We start from the raw sequence: 14,854 nt of genomic DNA on the forward strand, positions 1-14,854 counted from the left end.
CATCCTGGTATCATAAAGAGGTTCTGCTCCTCTAAAGTACTGATATTTCTGCAGAACTCTTGAAATGAGGCCAGCTCTGAATTTGCTCCTTTCTGAAGCAATGGGATCGGAGACAGGGGATAGGGGAAGGTGAAAAGATGACGGTTGATTGATTGGAGAATAAAGGGAGCAATAGCAGGCAGAATCTTATGAGAATTTCCTAGTCCCCTGAACTAGGAAATTTGGGGGAAAACTAAAAGAAATTTGTCTGTGTGCCTTAAAAGGGAACTATTACAAATGCAATAATCAGGAAATTCCCAAGAAGTTCAGGGTAACATGATGGAGAGGGGACCGGCTTGGGACAAGTTAACTGAGTAGCTTTGTAGGCTTGTGCAATTCACCGTGTCTGAATGGTCCATTCAGTGTCTGAATGCATGATTTATGTGGCTCCCACGAAGTCCAAGACTTCACATGCGAGGCACGTAATGAGCCTTTTAAGCAGCTGTGATAAGGTAACAATTAGCAGCAGGCTGGGAGTGTATCACAGCCTTCTTGGTCGCCTACTACTGCCTCCACTCTCTGAGGAGAAAAAGAACAAGGAGTAGGCAGAGAAGTGTGCTGAGGATGGGTTCTCAAGCACGGAGACTGACATTTCCTCCGGAGGAGAGACAACTGCCTGACCCGTGGAGATGGGAGTGAGGACAGAGGGGTTGAGGAGCCCAAGACAGCAGGATAAGAGAATGTTATGGGTGTAGAAATGTGAGAGGTTCTGGGATTTTAGGGCATAAGAACATGAGAGAGGACGGATGACGGCAGTAGGGGCTCCTGTGGGCCAGCTCTTTGGGTTCCACTGAAAGAAATGAGTATGAAGATTGAAATCTCTTTTAGGGCTATGCATGCACTGGGGTGGGCTTCCCTGGTGGCTCAGACAGTAAAGAATCTGCCTGCAATGCAGGAGCCCTGGGTTTGATCCCTGGGTTGGGAAGATCCGCTGGGGAAGGGAATGGCTACCGATTCCCGTATTCTTGCCTGGGAAATCCCATGGACAGAGGAACCTGGCAGGCTACTGTCCATCAGGTCACAAAGAGTCAGATGTGGCTAAGCACAGCACAACACAGAGGTAGATACTTTAATAGTCTAATCCATAGATAGTCTAACCATTAGCCTCCTCTGCCTGAGGGTTCCCTTCCTCTGGTGTGGGTTAGTGAGGAGGAGGATGTAGGTCAGGCCCCTGTTGAGTTGATCACCTAGCATTTACTGGTCAGCATTCTGTGCTTTTCCTCACTGTTTCCAGGTCCCTTTGTTGAAGGTCAAATCCTGAACTTTGGAACATGATCTCCTTGATGGATGCTGAGCCCTCTCTGGGCTCCCTTGAACGGATAAACACAGGATAGGAAAACACTTTGCTTTACCCCTTACAACATCACACGGGAATGTGTAGGACTATCAGATTTTATAGTAGGATTGGGGTAACAAAAGGGAATCCCAATTTTGAAAGAGAAAAATTTAAACTGTATATTAATATGACTTTTCCCATACTCCAAGAAACAGCACTAAGAAGTTAACCCTCTATAGGCCCCCTCCCCACCCCCCTACCCCTCGCCATGGGAGCTGCTAGTTCTAATCTTTTCCCCCACTTCCACCCTTCTGGATGACATCCTATTCATTTTTGGGGAAATGGCAACCTTGTTCATAAGAAGTGGTTCTTGCCTCAGAATTGTACCCCATGCACCCTCCAACAATTTCTCAGCAATGCATTCCTCAAGTCTAAGTTATTCATTTTAGAATAAGGTCATGGACATTGAATAGCATAGTACCTGGTGGACTTGGCAGTCCACATTCTGCAGAAGGTGGCTGGGGTGTGTGGTGGGGGTAGTTTGGAACTCCAAGTCCTGCAGATCAGTCCTGTGGACATATTTGTCTGCTCGCATGCAAATCCTCCACGGTGCAGACTCTCCTCTTTAGTCTTCCAAGTCTGTTGCTGGTACCTGTTTAATCAGATGTCCATATAGACGTCCCAAGGACAAATACTCATTCTCAGAGATGACACAGTCTAAAGTCATCAGGAGAAAATAAATATTTTCTTAACTCCTCCGTTTGCAAGCCTGCCTCTCTTCAGTAGTTACAACTTCATGTTCGTGGCAGGACAGAATTCTCAGTCCTCTTTGGTTGCTTTCTGTTATCATTGTTGATAGAGGACCTTTATCTGCAATAAAACCTCCAAGTTATGCTGTAAGAAATGATCAGTACTGGTGTGAGATTCATCTATTTTATAGAGAATCTGAAAGGCTTAACCCTAAGACACAACTAACTGCGGATTCATTCTTGTGGGTTCAAGCACTGAGCAGGAAACAAGTTACTCATCCAAGGCTCCAGAGAAGGACCATGTCACTGGCTTTGACCTAGAAGGGCCCAGACAGGATGCAGCTTCAAGCCTGGGATAGGTGTGTGTGTGTGTGTGTGTGTGTGTGTGTGTGTGTGTGTGTGTTAGAATGGACAGATAGAAAAGCAAAGAGGAAGGTAGGCCAGAAAAGAAAGGCCTGCCAGACACCAACCTCTAGACTAGAAGGAAAAACTTTGTGTTAATCTTTACAGCAATTTAGTTTCTCCCTTTATACTCCACTTCAGATTATATCCCCCTTACAAAATAAGGCTTATCCCTGAGTCAAATATCACCATGACTTGCCCCCTAGGTATGTCATTCCCTGTTCTGAACTTTAAAATGTACTGCTTTTTCTCAATTAAAAAGCACTGCCCTCCTCTCTCCAGGGGGAGTTGTCCAGTAACAAGACTCTGAGAACTCCTAGCTTATCACTAGAAAGTCACCCCACTTTTTAAAAAACAATCTACTTAATGTAAACTACTGAGCTGCTGCTGCTGCTGCCGCTGCTAAGTTGCTTCAGTTGTGTCCAACTCTGTGCGACCCCATAGATGGCAGCCCACCAGGCTCCCCCGTCCCTGGGATTCTCCAGGCAAGAACACTGGAGTGGCTTGCCATTTCCTTCTCCAATGCATGAAAGTGAAAAGTGAAAGTGAAGTCGCTCAGTCGTGTCCGACTCTTAGCGACCCCATGGATTGCAGCCCACCAGGCTCCTCTACCAAAAGTCATTTAAGGAAAAATAGAAATACGAAGCTTCTGTTCCTTAAAACATGCTTTCATTTACTTTACTTCATTTATGTATTGCTTTTTTCACAATAGCCTACCTTTGTCTTAAGCCAAGAATTCTGAGAGCCTCAGCAAGAGTAACTGCGCTCCCCAGTGCTATAATTCCAGAGACGTTTGCTCTCTCGTAAAACTAGGTTATTTAATAGTGTTATCCTCTTTCTGAAACTGGCAGTTTTCCTTCCTGGTTTCAGTTCAGTTCAGTCACTCAGTCGTGTCTGACTCTTTGCGACTTCATGAATTGCAGCACGCCAGGCTTCCCTGTCCATCACCAACTCCCGGAGTTCACTCAAACTCACGCCCATCGAGTTGGTGATGCCATCCAGCCATCTTATCCTCTGTCTTCCCCTTCTCCTCCTGCCCCCAATCCCTTCCAGCATCAGAGTCTTTTCCAATGAGTCAACTCTTCACATGAGGTGGCCAAAGTACTGGAGTTTCAGCTTTAGCATCAGTCCTTACAAAGAACACCCAGGACCGATCTCCTTTAGAATGGACTGGTTGGATCTCCTTGCAGTCCAAGGAACTCTCAAGAGTCTTCTCCAATGACACAGTTCAAAAGCATCAATTTTTTGGTGCTCAGCTTCCTTCACAGTCCAACTCTCACATCCATACATGACCACTGGAAAAACCATACCCTTGACTAGACAGACCTTTGTTGGCAAAGTAATGTCTCTGCTTTTGAACTGTCATTATTTTTTGGCCACAGCTTCAGTTAAATGATCTCAATTATTTTGCAGATGGCCTGACATTCCAAATTATAATATGCTCCAGAGCCTTTTCTATAAACCTTGTACGTTTCTTTGCCAACAAAGGTCCGTCTAGTCAAGGCTATGGTTTTTCCAGTAGTCATGTATGGATGTGAGAGTTGGACTGTGAAGAAAGCTGGGCACCAAAGAATTGATGCTTTTGAACTGTGGTGTTGGAGAAGACTCTTGAGAGTCCCTTGGACTGCAAGGAGATCCAACCAGTCCATTCTGAAGATCAGTCCTGGGATTTCTTTGGAAGGAATGATGCTAAAGCTGAACTCCAATACTTTGGCCACCTCATGCGAAGAGTTGACTCATTGGAAAAGACTCTGATGCTAGGAGGGATTGGGGGCAGAAGGAGAAGGGGGCGACAGAGGATGAGATGGCTGGATGGCATCACCGACTCAATGGACATGAGTTTGAGTGAACTCTGGGAGTTGGTGATGAACAGGGAGGCCTGGCGTGCTGCAATTCATGGGGTCGCAAAGAGTTGGACACAACCGAGCGAATGATCTGAACTATACATTTCTCCCCTTACCTTTCTGATCTGTTTTATACTCAGCACAATCTATTATCCATAACCAAGAATATTTGAGCTGATACTGTAAAACCACCCCAGGCTGGTCTCACCAGAGTGCTGACATGTTAGGTTGCTGTCAGCCTGTTCTGCAGAGAGCATTCCAGGAACCTGAAGACTAGTAATGAAGCCAGCTTGGTGGATAAAAGGGTCTGAAAGCATTCCGATTTCCTTTCATTTTCTTTTCAGTTTTAGAAAAGTGGTAATCTGATAACCCTTAAAAGAAAGACCTCATCTTACAACCCAAACAAATTCATTTCATATTTTTCACCTTCCCTTCTACTTTTGGCCTGTATGCACCCATCTTTTTCTTTTTTTAAACACATATTTTGTGTCATAGATCTACAGTTATGTGTTTGCTTTCCACTTGATACTGTGTTAAAACTAGTTTTCCTGTTTTTACCTTTTTTTCACATTTTTACCTTTTCGCGTTGTCACGATCTTTCATAATGTTGTTGGTGCTCTATGATCTGTTTAATAATTTCCTTACTGTTGAATGGTAGCTATGCCTCCCTAGCATTGCTCAGGGTAATGATTAACCACTGGTTAATACAATTTAATAGACATAAGGAAAAAAAAAAAACATGAGTTATAGTAATTTTCTATAATTGCGATGATAAATTCAGAACTGGGGTAACGTTCAACTTGGGAACAAGATTACTTTATGTACCACAGCTGACACCGCCTCTCCAGGGCTGTTGCTCACTGGGAAGCACTTTTCCCTGAACGGCAGCCTAGGGCGATAGAGCAACAGGGGTGCTCCAGGTAGGGCTGCCTGAGTTGTAAGCCTGGCTTCACCTTTGCTGCCTGTTTTGGTGTAGTGAATTACTTTACCCCTTTACCTCTCAGTTTCCTCCTCTGTAAAATGACTGTAATGATGGGATTATCCAAGGATTACATGATCTAACACTTAACATGTTCAGTTCTGTTCAGTTCAGTCGCTCAGTCGTGTCCGACTCTTTGCGACCCCATGAACCGCAGCACGCCAGGCCTCCCTGTCCATCACCATCTCCCGGAGTTCACTCAGACTCACGCCCATTGAGTCCGTGATGCCATCCAGCCATCTCATCCTCTGTCGTCCCCTTCTCCTCCTGCGCCCAATCCCTCCCAGCATCAGAGTCTTTTCCAATGAGTCAACTCTTCGCATGAGGTGGCCAAAGTACTGGAGTTTCAGCTTTAGCATCTTTCCTTCCAAAGAAACCCCAGGGTTGATCTCCTTCAGAATGGACTGGTTGGATCTCCTTGCAGTCCAAGGGACTCTCAAGAGTCTTCTCCAATACCACAGTTCAAAAACATCAACTCTTCAGCACTCAGCCTTCTTCACAGTCCAACTCTCACATCCATACATGACCACAGGAAAAACCATAGCCTTGACTAGATGGACCTTAGTTGGCAAAGTAATGTCTCTGCTTTTATCTAGGTTGGTCATAACTTTCCTTCCAAGGAGTAAGTGTCTTTTAATTTCATGGCTGCAGTCACCATCTGCAGTGATTTTGGACCCCAAAAACATAAAGTCTGACACTGTTTCTACTGTTTCCCCATCTATTTCCCATGAAGTGATGGGACCGGATGCCATGATCTTTGTTTTCTGAATGTTGAGCTTTAAGCCAACACTCCATAAATGTTAGCTGTCAGTACTCTTTTAGCCCTTGTGACCTATTGACGGATGCGATGAGTCCTCACTTGGACCTGCAGTTGTATGAGTAGGAAGGAGTGTTTTAGTGAAACACTAAATTATCTGATATAATTTCCAATTATATCTACTGGGAAAAATGTTTAAAACTATCAAAAGGTTAATCAGGTTAATTAAACATTAAAAGGTTAATGTTTAAACTATCAAAAGGTTAACTACCAGACTTCAAAAGGTTAATAAAGACGTGACACTTGTCCATCCATGAAACGATGGCAAAAATTAAAATATGTAGCTTTTTAAAAAATTGTATTTTTAATTGGAGGATAGTTGCTTTACAGTGTTGTATTGATTTCTGCCTTACAACACCATGAACCAGTCATATGTTTACATGTATCCCTTCCCTCTTGAACCTCCCTCCCAAAACCCCCATCCCACCCCTCCAGATCATCACAGAACACCAAACTGGGCTCCCAGTGTTACACAGCTGCTTCTCACTAGCTATTTTCCACATGGTAGTGTAAACTCATCCAAGTCAACTGACCGGATTCTTTTAAGAATATGTGTTGAGTTAATCTCTGTGGTGGAGAAGGGAATGGCAACCCACTCCAGTATTCTTGCCGGGAGGATTCCATGGACAGAGGAGACTGGCAGGCTACCATCCATGAGGCGCAGAGAGTTGAACACGACTGAGTGAATGTCACTTTCACTTTTCAATCTATGTGGAAGAAAATTATTTGAGGCATCTCACAGAGTTCCTCCAGAGCACTGTCTGGTAGGCCATTTGACGTCTATCTCTATTGAACCCAATCAAATGTGTTAATATCCATACCGTAGAATAATGCCTGAGCATAGTAAGTATATGGAAGTGTTTGCTAATACACGAAGGAAGAAAATGTATCCCAAAGTGTTGATACTCTTTTTAGTTTTGCCTGATATGATTGATAATTTGATTTATATGGATGAACTTTATTTATATGGAGATTTTGGTAATTTCTAACTTACAGCGTTTACTACAGTGTTGCCAGTGAGCATCTTCATGCACGAATCTATGTTTTCTTCTTTTAAAATCCTTCCTTGGGGATAACAATCTAGGAGTGGGTTTGCTCACGAAGAAGTGATTTCATTCTGAGAAAGGTTTGCAGGAGGTGGGCAGGAGGGAACACAGCTAGGGCACAGGTGCTGCTGGAGATGGCAGAGTCAGGAGGGCGCGGAGCGGCTGGGGCCTTCCCGCAGCGTGACGGCTCAGTGCTGCCGGGTGTTATCGAGGAGGAAGAGCCAGGCGGGCGTGGTGAAAGAGGAATGGTCTGGAATCTGAAGAAATGACTTTTAGATCCATCTGTTCCTGGGATGTAAAGTTGCTTTGTCTTTTTGGCTCTCGTTTCCTCTAAAATCTTTCCCAGTATTAGGTTCTAAGAGTCCTTTAGTTCTTAAATGTTAATTAAATACCTTTTACATGCCAGGATCTGTGTTCAGTGGGTAAAGAATCCACTTGCAATGCAGGATACACAGGCGATGCAGGTTCCATCCCTGGGTTGGGAAGATTCCCTGGGGGAGGAGATGGCAACCCACTCCAGTATCCTTGCCTGGAAGACGCTATGGACAGAGGAGCCTGGCGGGCTACGGTCCATAGGGTCGCAAAACAGTCGGACACGACCAAGCGACTAAACACACAGTGTAGCACAACAGGCCAGCATCCGTGTTCTGCGCTAGGGCTGCAACGAGAAGCAAACTACAGCAAGTCCCTGGATGGGACTACATGAGGCAGTTAAAGAGGCACATTTAGAGCTGATGAGCTCAACTGACAGACAAATACAGGAGCTGTTAGAAGCATGGGAGACGGGTGGGAAAGCACCCATCCCAGCCTTGAGGGGTGGGCTCTGGAGGAAGTCACAAAACTTTTCCTAGAGGAGGTAACGGTTGAGCTGAGTCTTAAAGGGTGAGCAGGAGTTAAGCAGACTATGGGGAGAGTGAAGAGCATTCTGGGCAGAAGAGATGGCCTGGGCATAGGCACAGTGGGAATAGCAGGGTGCCTTCAGGGGACCAACAGTTCTGTGCCCTTGGGGAATCAAAAGCCCAGCAGGTGACCTGAGTTGTGTCTGGGCAGGTGGCCAGGGTCCTTCCTTGCACATCACTTTAAAGAGTTTAGGTTTCCTACATTCCACGTGGGTTTCCCTGGTGGCTCAGACGGTAGAGAATCTGTCCGCCGTGTGGGGAGACCTGGGTCCGATCCTTGGACTGGGAAGATCCTCTGCAGGAGGAGATGGCAACCCACTCCAGTATTCTTGCCTGGAGAATCCCCAGGGACAGAGGAGCCTGGTGGGCTACAGTTCCATTTTAGCCAAGGGTGGCTTTGGATATACGCCAGCCTCCGCTCGCAGCCAAGAATCTTGTCTTAGTTTCCCCATACATACCTGACGTTTCTTTGCCCTGGAGGCTCAGAGCACCTTGCTTTTGAAGATGACCGCTAGCTGTCGCTATTGAACAGATCCGGTTGCCCCCAGCTGAAGGCCAATGGTGTCTTAGGCTGCGGGGTTCCCGGTGGCCCCACCGGAGGCCGAGTGCCGCCCCGCCTTCTCTGGGTCTGTTCAATCGCCCTGAGAGCTGACGCACAAGTAAGGCACGCGGTGAGGAGTGGTGGTAGCCCTTGAGCCGAACCTGGGCCCAAGGAGCTGGGGGTAAGGAATGCTGGTGACGCGTGGTCCACCGTGCCCTTCACTCAGCCACTGGGTGGCGCTGCCGCCCCTGGCTGTAAAAAGGGAGGCCCGTGGAAAGCATAAGTCTGGGTTGGACTGCTTTGCTGCTTTGGAATGGGGTAGCTTTTGCATCCATCTTGTTACCTGGAGTTCGGGGGCCACAGGCTGGTCAAGAACAGTATGAGAGAGGTCCCAAAGCACACCCACACCCCCCACCACCAACAGTCCCAGGTCAGCCAACAATGCCATTTCTTGGGTCCTTCAAGCTTCCGTCCTGGCTGGTGTGTCTTTTGACTTGTCCTGTTTCCACGCTTTGGTTCCAGGTAGTGCCATGAGCCAATATGTGCTCCCCTTTGACTTCCGTTTCCTTTGCTCCCTTCCCAGAAACTCCCATCTCCCAAGCCTCCCCACTCAGCAGGTGCTCATTTGGTACCTTTCATTTTTCAGGAATCCATTTTCCCTTCCTGGGTTTCCTGGGGTCAGGAAGATCCCCTGGAGGAGGGCATGACAACCCACTCCAGTATTCTTACCTGGAAAATCCCAAGGACAGAGGAGCCTGGTGGGCTACAGTCCATGGGGTCGCAAAGAGCCGGACATGACCGAAGCAAATTAGCATGCATATAGCCTGCACACATTATATAAATAGTAGCTATGTATCTATCAGAAATACATATGCCTGAGAAACGCTGGGCTGGAAGAAGCACAAGCTTGAATCAAGATTGCCACAAGAGATATCAATAACCTCAGATATGCAGATGACACCACCCTTATGGCACAAAGTGAAGAGAAACTAAAAAGCCTCTTGATGAAAGTGAAAGAGGAAAGTGAAAAAGTTGGCTTAAAGCTCAACATTCAGAAAATGAAGATTATGGCATCTGGTCCCATCACTTCATGGGAAATAGATGGGGAAACAGTGGAAACAGTGTCAGACTTTATGTTTTTGGGGTCCAAAATCACTGCAGATGGTGACTGCAGCCATGAAATTAAAAGACGCTTACTCCTTGGAAGGAAAGTTATGACCAACCTAGATAGCGTATTGAAAAGCAGAGACATTACTTTGCGAACTAAGGTCCATCTAGTCAAGGCTACTGTTTTTCCAGTGGTCATGTGTGGATGTGAGAGTTGGACTGTGAGGAAAGCTGAGCGCCAAAGAACTGATGCTTTTGAACTGTGGTGTTGGAGAAGACTCTTGAGAGTCCCTTGGACTGCAAGGAGATCCAACCAGTCCATTCTGAAGGAGCTCAGTCCTGGGATTTCTTTGGAAGGAATGATGCTAAAGCTGAAACTCCAGTACTTTGGCCACCTCATGCGAAGAGTTGACTCATTGGAAAAGACTGTGATGCTGGGAGGGATTGGGGGCAGGAGGAGAAGGGGACGACAGAGGATAAGATGGCTGGATGGCATCACCGACTCGATGGGCGTGAGTTTGAGTGAACTCCAGGAGCTGGTGATGGACAGGGAGGCCTGGCGTGCTGCGATTCATGGGGTCACAAAGAGTTGGACATGACTGAGTGACTGAACTGAACTGAACTGAATCGTGTTTTAACGATGAAGTGTGAGATCTGAACTTTCAGAGATCACTGCTCTGGAGAATCTCTGGAGCTTGCTGTGGACTCTAGGGGGAGTCTGAGGTGCTGGCTGAGAGCCTCCTGGCCAAGAAGAAAGGCCCACACAGCCCAGCCCATGTGGACAGCCTTGGTGGCAAGGAGGGACGCACCTGCCCTTGGGAGGGAACTCTCTAGAAACAGCCGCTGGATGCCAGTCCCCCATGGATGTGAGTCACCCCAGGGCTCCCTGCTACCTGCTATGGAGGGCCTTTTCTTACATTCTTGACGGAGGAGGAGTCATAGTTAGGGCCTTGCAGATGGCCCATCCCGTCACCGTGGTTGGGAGCCTGGCATCTGAGGGACTGTGTGCTTCTGCTCTGTATCTCAGACTTGCCTCGGGTGATTTACGTTGTGACCAACACTTGTGCTTGCCTAACAGAACCCCATTTTTGTTTGAGGTGGACCTGTGCTCAGCTGAAAATTGCATTTCTCAACCTGTCTTGAAGGGAGGGGTGGTCCCAAGACGTGGCTCTAGCCCATGGGATGTGAGCGGAAGTCCTGGCTGGGGCTTTCCCACTGGCTCTTTATTAGGGGTCAGGCTCAGTTGGTGCACGCTTTTAGCCTCTCACATCTCTCTCTTTCTTTGTTTTTGGCCTGAATCACAGAGTGATGCTGAAGGTGGAGCAACTGTCTTGGGACCCCACAGTGACGAGGAGGAGGACGGATAGTTGGAAAGGCAGAAGGACACTTCGCAGACTTTTTGTTGTTTCTCCTTGATGCGCCACGGTCCACGGTTTTTCCCTGTGGCTTTCCAGGGGATGCAGTGCTAGCAAACGTGAAGCTGGACTCAGGAGCTCAGACACTTGGGTTCAGGCCACGACTTCACGCGAGATGCTGACACCCAGAGAGGTGAAGGATGTGGCTGTGCCTTGTCTCGGGGAGCCCTTGTTCCCTCTTCTTCTCCAGTAAGGATAGAAACGAGCTGTTCTGCTTCTTTCAAGTCCTGGGAAGAGGAGCGAGGCACTGAGCTGGGCCTTTAAGAATAACTAATTCTGTCAAGAATGTGGAAAGTGAGTCAGGATGGGTGCTGAAGCCTGCTGTGCACAGCTCTTCTAAAACACATGTGGGGTGTCAGCTGGTGGCTTCAGGCTGGCCATGGTGAGAGCGTTTGCATCGCTGAAGTAGGCAAGTGTTACGTATCAGCCTTTCTCTCTTTCTTTTCTGGACAGTCAGTTGTTAAGCCTTTACCAACACTCCTTTGAAAAGAGCAAAAGTTTAGTTTATTAACTACCTTAATATTGTCTCATAGCCTCTCTTGCTTTCCCCATGCCATCTGATATGTGATAAGTTGAGCAGAATCAAGAAGCAGCTGGTTTCTACTGAACACAGGCTGAAGTCTTCATATGTCTTTGAGCCCAAGGTTTACCCTGACAGTTCAGGCTGAAGGTAAAACCAATTTTATTCCAACTTTGGCTATAAATTTGTCATCTAATCACACCCCTGCTTGGTGTTCATCTCCTTCCTTCCTCATCAACCTCCTGCCCCCATCTTATTGACAATCTACAGGGCCTGAGCTCTTGTGACCCTGGCTTCTTGCCCCACTTGTGCTGCCCACTGAAGCCCCCGGTTCTGGGTCTGCAACAGCAGATCTTATGACCTCCCTTGTCTCTTGGAGCTGACAAAGGTGGCTGCACCCATAAGGGTCCCATGGCCTATGCTCTTCTCACAATGTGACATGACACTCGTCTGCTGAGCTGGGGGTCTGCCTGGTCTCCGGGAGGTGGGGTGGATCACTGCCAGCTTATGGTTGGTCATCACGGGTAATACAGCTTCCGCCCGGCTCTGTCTCTCGGGACAGAGATTATTGTAAAGACTGATTAAGATCACTCATGTAAAGTTTACAATTTAGTGTCTGGTATGCTCCTATGCCATGCTTTAGGAGCCCAGAGACCCCTTGTAAGAAGTCTGGGCAGCCCTGAAGCTGCTGTTCTGAGAGACATGTGATGAGGCCATGCTAAGCTAGGGACGCCGACGGAGCCCTCAGCTGTTCCGGGCTCCAGCCAGTCAGTCTTTGCAGTTCAGGCACAAGCCGCAGGTGTGATGGAGCCTGCAGATGATTCTAGCTCCGGGCCTTTGAGCCAGCCCAGCAGTGCTGAGCAGAGCAGAAGTGAGCTGTCCTCCTGGAACCCTGCCCAGACTGAAGACTCGTGAGTGAAAATGCTTCTCTGAGGAACCGGAGATGAAGGCTTCAACCTATATTTAGGGGCGGGGGGCACGCCTCAACCCATAACACTGCCAGCACAAGAATCGCGGCTGAGGTCTGCTCCTCAGAGGGAAGCCATTCCTGGTTTTGTCAGGTCTGAGAAGAGTGCTTCATGCAAGTTAGCCTCCTCATTCCGTACACTCATGCTCACACATACAAGTGCACAAACCTCCCCATTTTATATATTTATAATTTTAACATAAGTGGGATTGTGTTATACATATTTGTAAGCAACTTGTTTTGTACGCTTAAGAGTACGTCTGGAAGGTCCTTCCATGTGAGTACATATAAATCATTCTTGTTATCATGATACAGTGATTTCACAGTATTGACAGCCTGCACGCTCATTTGCTTCAGTCGTGTCCAACTCTTTGCAACCCCATGGACTGTAGCTCACCAGGCTCCCCTGTCCATGGGATTATCCAAGCAAGAACACTGGAGTGGGTTACCATGCTCTCCTTCAGGGGACCTTCCTGACCCAGGAGTTGAATCCCCATCTCCTGAGTCTCCTGCATTGGCTGGGGGATTCTTTACCACTAAGCCATCTGGGAAGCCCATTGACAGCCTATGGGTAGATATTAAAATTGTTTCTGGTGTTTTGGTTTGGGTTAGCCCTAACCACGTATGTAATTTTTGGTGACTTAAAATTTTCCTAACAGTTAGTACAGTAATTCCTTGTGGTAAAAGAATATTTTTGCTAAAAAAATATTGCTGGGTGTTCTCCAGTTAGAGTCAGAATCCACTTTGCATGATAGACGGTGGGGCAGAAGGCGGGTGGGAGTGAGCACCCTGGGGTCGGAGTTAGGGAAGAGGTGGAGCCAGGAGGAAGCACTTTGAAAGCGACCTGGCCCGGAGGGGCCTTTTGGGTTAAATGATGCCCTCCCATTGAATGTTAGCCCAGCCTTCCTTCCCTCCTCTGAAACATTGGGGAAAGATGACATTGTTCACTAATAAGTTCAGTGACAGTGGAGTTGCTTTTGGAATCCACAAAGGAATGCTGAATTTTCATGTCACTGTGGGCTAAAAGTGAGCAATGAACCTTTGGGTTCCACATACAATGTGAAAACAGTCACCCTTGCAGATATATTTTTAAGCTTATTATGAATGGAACTAAGCAGGCCAGGTCCTTTTACGTGGATCTCATCTAATGATAAAAACCATTTTGCTGCTGGTTGTTGTTATTGTACAGTCTCTCAGTCATGTGTGACTCTTTGCGACCCCATGGACTGCAGCACGCCAGGCTTCCCTGTCTATCACCATCTCCCGGAGCTTGCTCAAACTCATGTCCATTGAGTTGGTGATACTATTCAACCATCTCATCCTCTGTCATGCCGTTCTCCTCCTGCCTTCAGTCTTTCCCAGCATCAGGGTCTTTTCCAGTGAGTTGGCTCTTTGCATCAGGTGGCCAAATTACTGGAACTTAAGCTTCATCATCAGTCCTTCCGATGAATGTTCAGGGTTCATTTCCTTTAGGATTGGTTAGTTTGATCTCCTTTCTGTCCAAGGGACTCTCAAGAGTCTTCTCCAGCACCACAGTTTGAAAGCATCAGTTCTTCGGCGCTCAGCCTTCTTTATGGTCCAACTCTCATATCCATACATGACTACTGGAAAAACCATAGCTATGACTATACAGACCTTTGTCGGCCAAGTAATGTCTCTGCTTTTTAATATGCTGTTTATGTTTGTCATTGCTTTTCTTCCAAGGAGCAGCGTCTTTGAGTTTCATGGCTGCAGTCACCATTCACAGTGATTTTGGACTACAAGAAAATAGTCTTTTCTATCACTGTTTCCATTGTTTCCCCATCTATTTGCATGAAGTGATGGGACCGGATGGCATGATCTTTGTTTTTTGAATGTTGAGTTTTAAGCCAGCTTTTTCACTCTCCCCTTTCACCTTCATCAAGAGGCTCTTTAATTCCTTTTTGCTTTCTGCCATAAGAGTGGTGTCATCTGCGTGGCCCTTGGCTCTGGAGAGAGAGGCCAGATATTCGAGGGGCAGGGGAGCCAGGTGAGGAGCAGAGTGAGGGTTCTTGAGAGGGTCCCTTGGGAAGGGCTCCCTGAAACAATATAGCCCCTGGTTGGTGAGAAAAAGAACTGAGTTTATCGCTTACTCAGGTGAAAGGAGGTACTACCTTGATGGAGACTTGCAGCCTTTCACAATGGGAGGGCAAAACGGGGTGTTTATGAAGTGTTGGAGTCTGGTTTAATGTGGGCTCTCAGTGAGGTGGTTTGATTAGAACTGGAGAAGGGTCA

General features: G+C 47.1%; 1 protein-coding gene across 1 annotated transcript in view; it reads left to right on the forward strand.

Moving 5' to 3' along the window:
• LAMB3 (laminin subunit beta 3) overlaps window positions 1–14,854 on the forward strand; it is a 190,462-nt gene that overhangs the window by 26,152 nt on the left and 149,456 nt on the right. The window lies entirely within an intron of this gene.

The sequence above is a fragment of the Ovis canadensis genome, chromosome 12, assembly GCF_042477335.2.
Source record: "Ovis canadensis isolate MfBH-ARS-UI-01 breed Bighorn chromosome 12, ARS-UI_OviCan_v2, whole genome shotgun sequence".
NCBI lineage: Eukaryota > Metazoa > Chordata > Mammalia > Artiodactyla > Bovidae > Ovis > Ovis canadensis.